General features: G+C 33.9%; 1 pseudogene; it reads right to left on the bottom strand.

Annotated features, from left to right (window-relative positions):
• Positions 1-9,913: 9,913 nt before the first annotated feature.
• LOC132310782 (small nucleolar RNA R71) lies at positions 9,914-10,011 on the bottom strand (annotated as a pseudogene).
• Between the last annotated feature and the right edge of the window lie 3,937 nt (positions 10,012-13,948).

Below are 13,948 nucleotides of genomic sequence, written 5' to 3' on the forward strand. Positions count from 1 at the left end.
ATAATTGGGTGTGATATTTGGATTTTGCTTTTATATTTTCAAATAGATCATTTTTATACAAATTTTTATATAAGATTGTCTTAGATTTGATTTTTATATTTAATAATATACTGAGAATTTTATTGTAAAGAAAATTTGATACTGTTTCCCCCTATTCATTTTTAAAATCTATTATTTTTCTCTATGCATTTAATGTGCTCATTGATTAGAAAAAGAATAATCTCAAAAAAAAACTAAAAATATTTTATCAATGAAATTATTAAAAAGTTATCTTTGTATTTGACAATATTTCTCCAGGTCATCTGAAACATTATAAATCAATTCAACCACAAATCTCTAACCCAGAGTAGAACTAATAATACAATACATTAACGAGGGAACTAATGGAGAAGATAAAAGAGGATTTTAGAAAACTTGTCTTCAATCGAAAAATCATGCTTTCATAGCTTTTTTACCCAAGACGGGAAAGTGAAGAGGATCTTCAACTGAAGGAACAGCAGCAACTACTCGTGGCCGTGAATTTTCGGCCCCAACACCGGCACCAGTTGTAGAATCAGCTACTGGCGGCGGCCGTGAATATCCTCCTCCAGTTCGCTCCTTTTGCCCTCGACCTCGTCCACCACCATCCCGATTTCCATCAACTCCTCTATTTGTCCTCCTATAGCCTTCAGCCCCTCCATTCCCTTCTCCTCCATTATTCCTGCGATAACCGTTATAGCTGTTCTGTTGATAACCATTCATCTCTCCATGATTCCTAAAAGACTTTCCAGAACCACGACCACTGCCGCCTCCTCTCACTGTCTCAGATTTCACTGAAATTAATTAACATCACCATTACCACACATAAAATATATACAACAATAACCAACAAAGAAAAAGAGATACAACCACATAAATCAATCAAAAAAAGGCTCGGTGAATCACATAAATCAATAATAGTAAAGCTACATTGTTTAACTACAGATAAAACCGACTTGGGAAAAACTAGAGAGAGAAACCGGAACTCGTATCAATTCTAATTTTTAAGAAAAAGAATTGCACCCAAACAAAACACTAAACGATAACAACATACAACAACCCTATTGTAATCTACAGAGTAAAGAATTGCACCCAAACAGAACCCTAAACTAAAAAAGCCCAATTGTAAAAATTTTAATCTTAGATAAATTAGAGAAGTGGATAAAGACAAAATCTTTAAAGATAAAATCCTAATTACCCAACAATCTTCTACACCCTATCAAATAAACCCTCTTTCAGAATCAATTAACAGAAGTCACAAAACATTAAGAGCATGAGCATTTTATAAATTTGTATAAACAAATAAATACATACCAATATAAACAGGATTTAAAATTCAAACTTAGAGATACAGAACAGCAAGAACGGAATTATACCATATTGGGGGTTCAACTGCCGGTCCTTTTCGTCTTTCAACCGCCGTTCTTTTTCCTCTTTCAACCGCTGCTTTTTTTCTTTCCTCAACCGCTCTTGCCGTTCCGCCTCGATCTTTGCGGCGAGGTCTGCGGCATCAACCTCGCCTTCTTCTCCGGTCAAGCAAGAGAAGAAATTCCCTTGACAAGCCATGTAAAAGCGCACAGTAACAACGACGGAAGGGTTCTAGATCGTGCTCTATCTCTCTCCAACTATGACTTCACACACTCTCTGTAACCCTCTCTGGATTGCGTGGGGAGGAAGAGAAGTGATGGGGGTTTAAATAGGAGCTACACTTTCCTTTCTCGGCTAATACCGTGATTTTACCGATTGTTTTCTCTATTACTAATTAAACCCCTCTTCTTTGGACGATTATTGCTTTTTACCCATTTCACTTTCCTTTCTTAATTAGTGTTGTGATTTTTGTGTGTGGCTTTACACCGACTATATTTTTTTTTATTTCTAATTAAACCCCTTTTCTTTGGGCTATTCTTGGTTTATACCTATTTCCACTTTCCTTTCTTAGCAACTATTGTTATTTTTTTGTGCCTTTTAAATTGACTCTTTCTCTATTTATAATTAAACCCCTCTTCTTTGGTCTATTCTTGGTTTTTACCCATTCAGTTTCCTTTGTTAATTAGTATTGTGATTTTTTGGGGCTTTACTCCGACTATATATTTTCTCTATTTGTAATTAAACCCCTTGTCTTTGGGCTATTCATGGTTTTTACCCTTGGAATTATAAAATTTGATTTGGAAAGGGATTTTAAGATGTGTGGAAAAGGTGGAATTTTTAAAGGAATGGGATTTGATGAATTTCAACCAATATTTTAATTTTGACAAATTATAATATAATGAAGATTATGTTTGATTAGATTGAAATTAATACTGAAAAATAAAAGGAAAATAAATTTTTCATTGTGTAATTTATTTAACATTAAAAAATTTATTATTAATACACGAGAATAACACTATCGTGCGTGCATAAACAATGTGATAAACAAATCTTAATAATATTAAATTCAATGTGGTTTAACATAGGGATGGCAATTTACCCGCCCCGCTAGGGCTCCGCCTCGTCTCGCCCTGTCAATAACGGGATATGGGAACAAATTTTATACCGTCGGGGCAGGCATGGGTACAAATTCTTAACCCGTCACGGGTCACGGGGCGGGGACGGGTTCTGATAAATATCTGCCCCGCCCCACCATTATCATTTTTGTTTCCGCTTTCACATTCCAGATCCATTATCGGGTCAACTTTTGGGTCACATTGACCTATCTGGGTTTGTGAATATTCGAATTGTTAGAGATGGAAAATAATAGCGTGAAATAACACTTTTGCTTATATATGAGATAACATATTTTACTTAATATGATATATCTTTGGTATATAGAAGTAGGCATTCTCTGAATTACCATTAATTGGCAAACACGAAGAATCTTCCTTCTAATTTTTTATCAAAATAAGAACACAGAATAGAAGAGTAAAAAAATGCTCTAAAGAAAAATTTTTATAAAAGAATTCAACTAGATTTACTTATATTTCAACCATAGTGGCTTCATCACTTCCTTGAGAAAGAATGTTTAAGCTAGCATAATAAGAAAACAAAATAAATAAATAAAAATAATCTACATAACAAAAATTATAAGAAATAAATTGAAGACAAAAATTCTCTAACTTTTATTATTTTCTCAAACTAATAATGTACATTTAACCTCCTCTACATACGTCTCTATTTATAGAGTTTAGAATGGAATGGGAGGGGAAAATTCTAATTACAAAAGTGAAAATAAAATAAAATAAAATCTTCCTAAAATCTTACTGCTTTCCAATTTGGCATTATTTGCTTTCCAATTAGAATGGATATCTTTGACTTGATGTATTTTCCAATTAGGCTTGATATCTTTTCCAATTTGGCTTGATCTTTGCCGATTTGATGGAAAAGTCAAATCAAATTTGAATTTGGATAGTTTAATCCCTCATTTTTGCTATTTTTATCTCTTTTTTTCTTATTTTGAAATCAGCCCCTGTAAAACATGAAAAGTAGAGATAAGAACATTTATCTAATAAAAAATATTAATTAATCATTTATTATTAAGTATAAAATAACATGATTTGTGCGCTTATCAAATTACCTCCAAACAAACTTTTGCTAGTCCTCTAACAAATAAAGGCAAATTGAGATAAGTTCACAAAATTGTTAATTTAACTGATTCCTAACTAAAAATGGGCCATTTTTGCAAGCTACTTTCGATTGCATTTACCATATGCAATAAGGCCTTAAATCCCTAGGTTACCCTAGTAGACGAGCTATAGCCTCGTGAGGGTTTCCAGAAATGATACCCACAAACATCTAACATTGTGCACACATTGCACTTAACTCAATTACTTCCATGGAATCAGAAACAATTACATACAAATCATCATCAAGTTAGCTACTTTGTCAAGTATAAGAAAAATTAATATTCCCAAACAATCCCAAATCTCTAATTACATGCAATAATACTATGATCCCCACACAAAGTTTAATTCAACATATTCCCAATATATAGCAATCAATCTTTAGTTTTCTTTTGAAATGAACTAGCATCCAATTATGTGATTTACCCTTTTACCCTTATATTACATCACAATAGCTTTAACTCATTAATATTCCCTTCCAAGGTAGGGTATCCAAGGTATGAATTCATGACTTAAATTATGCATGCGAATTTTTCTTTCTTTCTTTCTTTTTTTAATTTTATTATTATCAAAGATAGCATATTGTGCAATGTTTAAGTTCCTTAAGCTTTCTAGATGACTTCAAAACAAACAAGTTGTGCAATGTTTAAGGAAGAAAACTTTTATAACAATTTAATGATTTTTTTAATAATGAACTAAAAAAAAAATACATAATTAAGATTAAAAAATTTATGATCAAGTAATAGGAAAAATCTCAAAGGAACAAATCCACCACCACGGCTTACTATAAATAAGTTTATATATTTCATTTTTTTGTAAATTTTTCTCTTGTAAGTAAATCACCTCACTAGTCCAATTACAACTTGGAAAGACAAAGGAAAATAATAGTGTGAAATACACTTTGCTTATATATGAGATAACATATTTTACTTAATCTGATATATCTTTGGTAAAAAGAAGTAGGCATTCTTCGAATTACCATTAATTGGCAAAAACGAAGTATCCTCCTTTTAATTTTTTATCAAAATAATAACATAGAATAGAAGAGTAAAATAATGCTTTAAAGAGAAAATTTCATAAAAGAATTAAACTAAATTTACTTATATTTCAGCCATGATGACTTCATCACTCCCTTGAGAAATGGTGTTTAAGCTAGCAAAATAAGAAAATAAAATAAAGAAATAAAAACAATCTTCATAACAAAAATTATAAGAAATAAATTGAAGCAAAAATTATCTAACTTTGATTATTTTCTCAAACTAACAATATACATTTAACCTCCTCTACATATGTCCCCGTTTATAGAGTTTATAATAAAACGGGAGGGGAAAATTCTAATTACAAAAGTGAAAATAAAATAAAATAAAATATTCCTAAAATCTTGCTACTTTCCAATTTGGAATTGTATGCTTTCCAAACTGGCTTGATATCTTTGACTTGATGTGTTTTCCAATTAGGCTTGATATATTTACAAATTTGATGGAAAAACCAAATTTGAATTTGACTTTGACTAATCGTGTAATACCATATTTTCGCTATTTTTGTCTCTTTTCTTCTTATTCCGAAATCAGCTCCTATAAAATAAGAAAAACAGGGATAAGAACATTTATCTAAAAAAATATTAATTAATCATTTATTATTAACAATAAAATAACAAGTTTTGTGTGCTTATCAAATTACCTCCAAACAAATTTTTGCTAGTCCTCAAGAAAATAAAGGCAAAAAGAGATAAGTTCACAAAATTGTTACTTTAACCGACTCCTAATTAAAAATGTGCCACTTTCACAGGCTACTTTCGACTGCATTTTCCATATGCAATAAGGCCTTAAACCCTAGGTTACCCTAGTGGACGAGATATTGCCTCGTGAGGGTTTCCAAATATGATACCTGTAAACATCCTAAATGGTGCACACATTGCACTTAGCTCAGTTACTTCCATGGAATCAGAAATGATTGCATACACATCATCATCAAGTTAGCTATTATGTCGAGTATAAGAAAGATTAATATTCCCAAGCAATACCAAACCTCTAATTAAATGCAATAATACTTTGGTCCCCTCACAAAGTTCAATTCAACATATTCCCAATAACAATCAATCTATAGTTTCCTTTTGACGTGAACTAGCATCCAATTATGTGTTTTACATTTTTATCCTAGCTTATATTACATCACAATAGCTTCAACTCATTAATATTCCTTTCCAAGTTAGGGCATCCAAGGCATAAATTCATGATTTAAAGTATGCATGCAAATTTTATTTTATTTTATTTTATTTTTTAAAGATGTCAAGTTGTGTAATTTTTAAGTCCCTTAAGCTTTCTAGATGACCCATGTAACAAGTTTTAGGCTAAAGACTCTCAACCAGACGGTTTTAGGGCATTAGGTGTAAAGACACTCCAAAGAACTTATTAACTCAAGTCAACTAGGCTTCAAACCTAAACTAGCATTACTAACACTTTCATTTTTTTTTTTTTTTTTCTAACCTTCCACTTTTTGACGTGAACACTCACTACTTACAGAGGCAAGAGGCCCGGTTACTTCGTGAAAGCTATTAACTAATCATGCATATTTCTATATTATCGTGCCAAAGACATCTACTTCTCAAGGTCTACTAACACTATTCAACACATGTAATATATCACAAAAGGTTAGGCCTATACCCCACAAAAAGATACTAGTGTGCATCTGTGAGAAGAGAAGTACACTAGAGATTAATTATTATTAACAATAGTCAAACTGGACAATCATGTGGACCACATATACCAAAACTTGGATTAAAGATTCAAAACTGCCCCAAAATACCAATTCCCAATCATACATGAACAATAATTCACCTAAATTTGACATGACATGCAATTCAACTTATAATTTCTGTAAAAGCAGGATCATTGCCCCACCCCCAAACAAAAGACAACATTGTCCCTAGTGTTGGAACCAAAGAATATGGAAACTAAATGGACAAGTATCGGTGAAGACATATAGGGAAACATTGGAACATATTACCTTACTTGTTTCTATGTGGACGTACAAATTCAGCAAAGAGGTTATGAAAAACAATCAAAAACCATATCAAACAAATATTGTACCCCCAAACAAAATATAACCATATGAAAAAATACTAAACAGTTATGGAGCTAACGAGTATGAGTGAGATACAACTGGTTAAGACTCGAAAATCAATCTAAGGTAACTGAATAGACACAAAGGGCTAGGTTGCCTCCCAAGAGTGCTAAATTTAACATCTTCAGTCAGACGTAATTGGGGAAGTACCCCCAAAAGAGATTAATCTGAATAGACCGGATCCACGAAGAAAAATTCCTCAATGATGTGAGCCTCAAGGTCAATGAAAGGCTTTAAACGATGAGCATTGACCTTAAACAGCTTTCCAGTTTTTAGAATCTTCTACCTCAATGGCATCATGACTAGCAATATGGTGTACATAATATGGACCATGATATATGCTTCAATGTTGCACATTTCAGCATCTAAGGTAGGGTATTTCAGTCCTTACATCTATCTTACTTTTATATTTTAGTCTTAATTTATGTTTATGTCTATTTCAGGGTAATAAAGTTAAAATAAGCTAAAACGGTTCATTATGGCCTTTTGGAGTCAAGCTAGAGCATCGGGAAAAAATTCAAAAGGAAGCAGAAAATGCAGCAGAGAGTGCATTGCCTCCGGAAGCTAACATCTTGCGTCAAGACGAAAGTCTTCAATACACTGCGTCTGGATACTAAATTCTGCATCCAGACGCCATGTTACTGACAGTAATTTAAGTTATGGGTTTGACCTGTTTTGATGGTTATGGGATTTTAGTTTTTGGGCTTATTTTTTGCAACCTATTGGCTCTAATTGGGTTGTACCTAAAGGAAAAAAAGGACCCATTATTGGGGGGGTGGGGGGGGTGTTAGTTTTTTTTTATTTTTATTGAGTTTTTATTGTTTTCTGGATCGATATATCACATTTTCTCTTGAAAATGCAAAAAACAAGAAAAAGTTTGGGTTTTGAGAAAAAAAGTACAGAGAAGAAGAAGACGAAGAAGCGCAAAGAGGATGAAGAAAAGGATGGAGATTGTTCCGTCTTCTAATCCATCAGCCATGAGTGGCTAATTCTTCAACTTAGGGTTGGATAGACCCTAAGCATGTAATCTAATTTCTCTCTCTTTTTACTATTTTGGGGATTTAAATTGTGTAATGAATGTTATAATCTTGAACAATATAAATTAATTATGTCATTTGATTATCTTTATCAATCTTATATTGTCTTATATATGTTTGATTGATATTAATTTCTACACTTGATTTCTTTGTGAATTGAATCTTGTGATGGCTATGCATTGTGTTAATTAGATGTAATTGTGTTTCAATTTGATGGAAAATACTTCTACTAGATGGATGGCACTACACAATTAGGTTAATTCATTGTCTAATTAGTTCAAGTTCACGCTTAGTTAGTTTAATTTAAGTTTAATTAGTTTAATTGCATTTTAATTTCTTGGTAAGTAGACTATCCATACTTGTGTTTGAATTCCACACTTATTGTCGCAAATGCATTATCCTCTTGATTAATGTAGGTTAGAATTGTAACTTGAATTGATGGATCATTCTTTGAATTGGTGAATTGCACTACACTTAGTTTAATTGTCATTAAGTAGGCAATTTAAGCTTGAAATTGATGCTTCATACTTTTCTTTTCAACTCTTAACCTCATTTTGATTGCACATTATTATTTCCCCAATTAGTTGAATGTTAGTAAGTTAGGGAATGTGCTTAGTGGCAAATCCTAAACCCTAAGTCTCTTCCCAATCTTTTAAACTCTAATCTTTTATTGCAATTATTTAGATTAAAATTAGTTCTAATCACAAAACAAACCTCTTTTTAGCAATCACATTAGTTCTAAAGTAGAACTCAATTCCAAAAACCAACATATTTTAGATCTCTTGGGACGATCCTTACTCGCTTCATACTCCATAGTATAAGTGCTTAGTGGTTTTTTAAATTATAAAATATGATACCCACTTGACACTATTTCAAAACTCAAAGTGATGTGCATTATTTTGTGCACAAGCTCGGTAGCATCATAGTTTTGGTGTCATTGCCGGGGAACTAACAGTTTAAAGAATTGAATTAGGCATTAGTTCTTTGTTGATTGTTTACTTTAAAGTTCATTTTATTTTTAGTTTCTCACTTGATATTTGTCAATTAGGTACTTGAAGTAAAGTGGAGCAAACGCTGGACTTTGAAGCAATAAAAATTGAAGTTGTTTAAGGACTATTTGTGAGTTTTTCTTTGAATTCTTGAATTTAATTGTTTATTATCTTGCATGCTTTAGACAGCCCAAGTGGAGGCTTATTGAATAGTTTTATTTTAAGTTCAAGCATACTTTCTTGTAGAAGGCATCGGCCTGTGTGGAGGCTTTTACTTGTTTTAGTGCAATTTTTGAGGAGTTTGGTAACATCGTACGTGGAGGTTGACAATTTTTGTTCATTGAAGTACTAGTGTTGGTGTATTAACTTATTCTAGTGCATGTATGGTCATAGATCACTTAGTCGTCCTCTTGTTCTTGTAAATCAAGATCTCGAAGTTTCTCTTCGACTTTTAAGAGGTAGCACTAGGGATAGTCATCTTTTTCTTCCTACTTTTGATCTTCCATCACCCTTAATGGAAGACCCAATTGAAGATCCTATTGAATATCTTAGTCATGTGAATCACCAAAGTATGCACCACCCACAACAAGTTCATATTATGGATCCTCAAGGTGTGCATCCACCCTTGGGAATGCCACGACCAATCAATCTTGTTGTGCAACAACCTAATCTAGGGATGCTAAGGCCAAATGTTGTTCCCCCAATTGACGAGCAAAAACATCAATATATTCAAATGGCATACCCTTATTAAGGTCAAATGGCCTACCCTCCTCTCAATCCTCCAATAGTCCTTGGGATTGTTACAATCTAAATCAATATAATGCACCCACTTGCATTCAGTTACCAAATTTCTGCACTCATCATTATGAGATTAAGGCTTCCACCATTAACATGTGCCCCTTTTTTTTATGGGTTGAGCAATGAAGAGCCTTATAAACATTTAGATGAGTTCTTGGAAGTTTGTTCCATCATGAAAATCACGAATATGCTGGAACAAGTCCTTAAAATGGAGTTTTTTTCTTTCACTCTTCGGGATAAAGCTAAATATTGGTTTAACAACTTGGGGCCATATACAATCACCTCTTGGGCACAATTGCAATAAGCGTTCCTAAAGAAGAACTACCCCGCAAGTCGAACCAATTCTATAAGAACTTTCATTCGTGAGTTTGCACAAGAAGAAGGAGAATCCCTTCATGAAGCATGGGAACATTTGAATGACTTACAAAGGAAATGTCCATATCACGACATTTCTAAATGGCAATTAGTTCAGTGTTTCTATACAAGTTTATCCGATGCTAATAAGGGCATTGTTGATGCTTCATATGGAGGACCCTACCTAGGAAAAAATTAGGATGAAATTTGGCATCTTTTCAAAAGAATGAGGGAAAACTTAATACATAGATCTTCATCTTCTGGGGGGGGGGGGGTCGTCTACCAAATATGGGAAGGAAGAAAGCTCTAAATCAAATAGACTCTTCCATTAAAATTGCCGCCGAGGTTAAAAATATTACTTAAAGGTTTGATAAATTCCTTTTTAATCAAGGTCCGGCAATTCAATCTTCTTCCCAACATTCCAATGACATGAGTATGACTTGTTCTATACTCACCATACTTCAAATTTCCCTCTTGGACAAATTATACCAAGTGAGTCTTAAGAGCAAGCAAACGCTACTTTCATTAATTAAGGGAACAACCTTTATTCTAATACTTAAAATCTAGCGTGGAAGAATCACCTGAACTTCGTATGAAAAAATCAAGGAAATGGTGCAAACCCTCCTTAAAGTCAAGGTTAATAAGCAAAGTATGTTCCCCTACATCTCCAAAATTAAAATCAGAGTTCTCAAGGTTACCTTCCTTCATTCTATCATCAAAATGTGAATCAATATTATAATCCTTAAGTATCAAATTCTCAATCTTACTCTCATCCAAATCAAGCGCCTCCTAAGAGTCCCGCTTTTGAAGACAAGGTCTTAGAAGCCTTAGGTGATCTTTGAAAAGATAATCAATTTTTTCATTCTCACTCTCAATCGATTGCAAAGCTTAAAGTTCAAATTGGGCAATTAGCTAATTCTTTAAATGTGAGAGAGAAGGGTAAGTTGCCTAGCCAAACTGAGACGAATCCTAAGGGGCAATTTATGGTGAAAACAAGTCCTCCATCGGGATTTTCCGAAAATAAGAAAGTTCAAGCAATTACTCCTGAAGGAGTGGTAGGAAAATGGACAACAAGATAGAGAAACCTAGGGAGGATAGTGAACTGGCACAGCCAAGTGGTTGCATCTGTTCCATTCTAAATCTTATTCCTATTTTCTTGGATGCTAGTAGTTCAAAAAAGGACATTTCATCATCTTCATCATCATCTCACTAATTAGAGAAGCCTTATGAGCTAAAAGTTGCATTTCCTTAAGCATTGAGAAAGACTTCACCATTTGGGAGATAAGAAGGAAAAATTTATGACATAATGGAGTGGTCAAACAAGTGAAAATTAATCTTCCTTTTTTATATGCAATTAGGCAAATTCCACCATATGCAAATTTCTTGAAGGACACGTGCACTTAAAAGAGGAAGAGTAAAGGAAAGGACCTTAAGAAAGTGCTTTTAACAGAACAAGTGAGTTCCATTCTTATTTCTAACATTCCTCCTAAGTTCAATAATCCTGGTGCTCTGACTATTTCTTGTGTTATTGGAAACCAAGAGGTTCGTAGAGCTCTCCTTTATTTAGGTTTAAGTGTTAATCTCATTCCATATTCTGTTTACTTGTAGTTAGGATATGGGAACTTGAAGCCAACATCGATAGTACTTCAACTAGCCGATAGATCAATTAAGAAACCGAGGGGAATTGTTAAGGACATCTTAATTAAGGTTGATAAGTTTTATTTCTTGGTTGATTTTATGGTACTTGATACTGAGCCAGTCCCTAATCTTATCAATCACATTCTAGTCATCCTAGGAAGACCATTTCTTGCCACTGCCAATGCCACCATTAATTATAGATTCGGCATTATGAACATCTCTTTTGGCAACATGATGGTTAAACATAATGTATTTAATGCGAGTTAACATCCCACAAATAAAGACGAGTGTTTCCTAGTGGATGTCTTGGATGAACCCATGGAGGAGAATCTTCCCTCTATTCTCTCTAAGGACCCTCTTGAGGCATGTCTTTATGAAATGTTTGAAAGTTATGGTTTTGACATAGAAGGATCCATAAGTGAAGTGAATGTTTTAATGGACTCTATGGCCACTTTAGATTTCCCACCATAGAAAAGTAAGAAAGAACCTCTTTCTTCACTTTCTAGTACTCCACCAGTTCCTTCTCTCATATCTCCACCTACTCTTGAGCAGCCTCTTCCATCCAATATCAAATACGCCTTCTTAGGCCCAAAAGAGACTCTTCTAATCATCATTGCTTCAAATCTTGAAGATGACCAAGAGAATAATCTTTTGAAAGTACTTAAAGCTAACAAATAAGCCATTGGATGGAGTGTGGCTAACCTAAAAGGCATTGACCCTTCTATTTGTATGCATCGCATACACATAGAAGAGGATGAAAGGACATTTAGGGATGCTCAAAAGAGATTGAACCCAAATATGAAGGAAGTTGTCATGAATGAGGTTATGAAACTTCTAAATGCGGGAATCATTTATCCTATCTTTGATTCCATGTGGGTTAGTCCAACTCAAGTGGTTCCCAAAAAGTCGAGAATCACAATTCTTAAAGATGCTAAGGGTGATCTCACATCGAAATGCACCGCCACTTCGTGGCGTGTCTACATATAGTACCGAAAGCTGAATTCCGCCACTAAGAAGGTCCATTTTCCATTGCCTTTCATTGATCATATCTTGGAAAGATTGGCCAAGCAATAGTATTATTGCTTACTAAATGGTTACTCAAGGTACAATCAGTGGTCCTAGATCCATTGGATCAAGAAAAGACCACATTCGCACGTCCTTTCAGTACATTTGCTTATCGACGAATGCCTTTTGGATTATGTAATGCTCCGGCCACTTTCCAAATGTGTATGATGTTAATTTTTTCGGACATGGTGGAGAAATATTTAGAAGTCTTTATGGATGAAGTCTCAGTTCTTGGATCCTCATTTGGTTCATGTCTCCAAAATCTCTTAAAAGTGTTTCAAAGATGTCATGAGACTAATCTCGTGTTAAGTTGGGAAATGAGCCATTTCATAGTTTAAGAAGGAATCGTGTTTGGACATGTCATTTCTAAAAGAGGAATATAAGTTGATAGAACAAAAGTTGAGATTTTCGAAGTGTCTCCACATACTACGATGAGAGAAATCCGCTTATTTCTAGATCATGCCGGTTTTTATTACTGATTCATCAAAGACTTTAGCAAAATTGCTTAACCCTTATGCAATCTTCTTGCCAATGAGACACCATTTGTCTTTGATGAAGCATGTCTAAATTCTTTTCATCAACTTCGCATTCTTCTATCGTCCACTCCCATCATACAACCTTCAAATTGGTCATTACCATTTGAGATTATATGTGATGCTTCTGACTTCGCAATGGGTGTTGTTTTGGGGCAAAAGGTAGGTAAGCTACCAAGTGCTATATACTATGCAAGTAAGACCTTCTTGGGTGCACAATTGAACTATTCTACCACCGAGAAAGAATTACTTGCCGTAGTATATACCTTTGATAAATTTTGATCATATCTTTTAGGATCCAAAGTCATTATGTTTTCCGATCATGCAGCTCTTAGGCATTTTTTAATGAAAAAGGAAACCAAGCCTCACTCAATAAGATGGATCCTACTTCTTCAAGAATTTGAGTTTGAAATCAAGGATAAAAAGGGCTTCGATAATGTCGTTGCCGACCACCTTTCTAGATTAATGGTTGAATCTTCTTCAAATTTTCCAATTAATGAATTATTTCTGGATGAACAACTCTTTCAAATCTCAAATGGGACGTTGCCTTGGTTCGCCGACATTGTTAACTATCTTGCAATTGCCAAACTTCCTATTAATTGGTCAAAATAAGAAATGGACCGATTCTTTACTAACATTCGGAAGTACTATTAGGAAGATCTCATTTTGTTTCGTTATTGTCCGGATCAAATCATAAGGAGATGTGTGCCGAAAAATGAAATTCTGAGCATCCTTGTGTTTTCTCACACACTTACTTGTGGTGGGCATTTTAGTGGAAATAAGACTACTTTAAAGGT

Source organism: Cornus florida, unplaced genomic scaffold (genome assembly GCF_030987335.1).
Source record: "Cornus florida cultivar Cherokee Brave unplaced genomic scaffold, ASM3098733v1 CherokeeBrave_3.0.0_Hap2_Chr05, whole genome shotgun sequence".
NCBI classification, from domain to species: Eukaryota; Viridiplantae; Streptophyta; class Magnoliopsida; order Cornales; family Cornaceae; genus Cornus; species Cornus florida.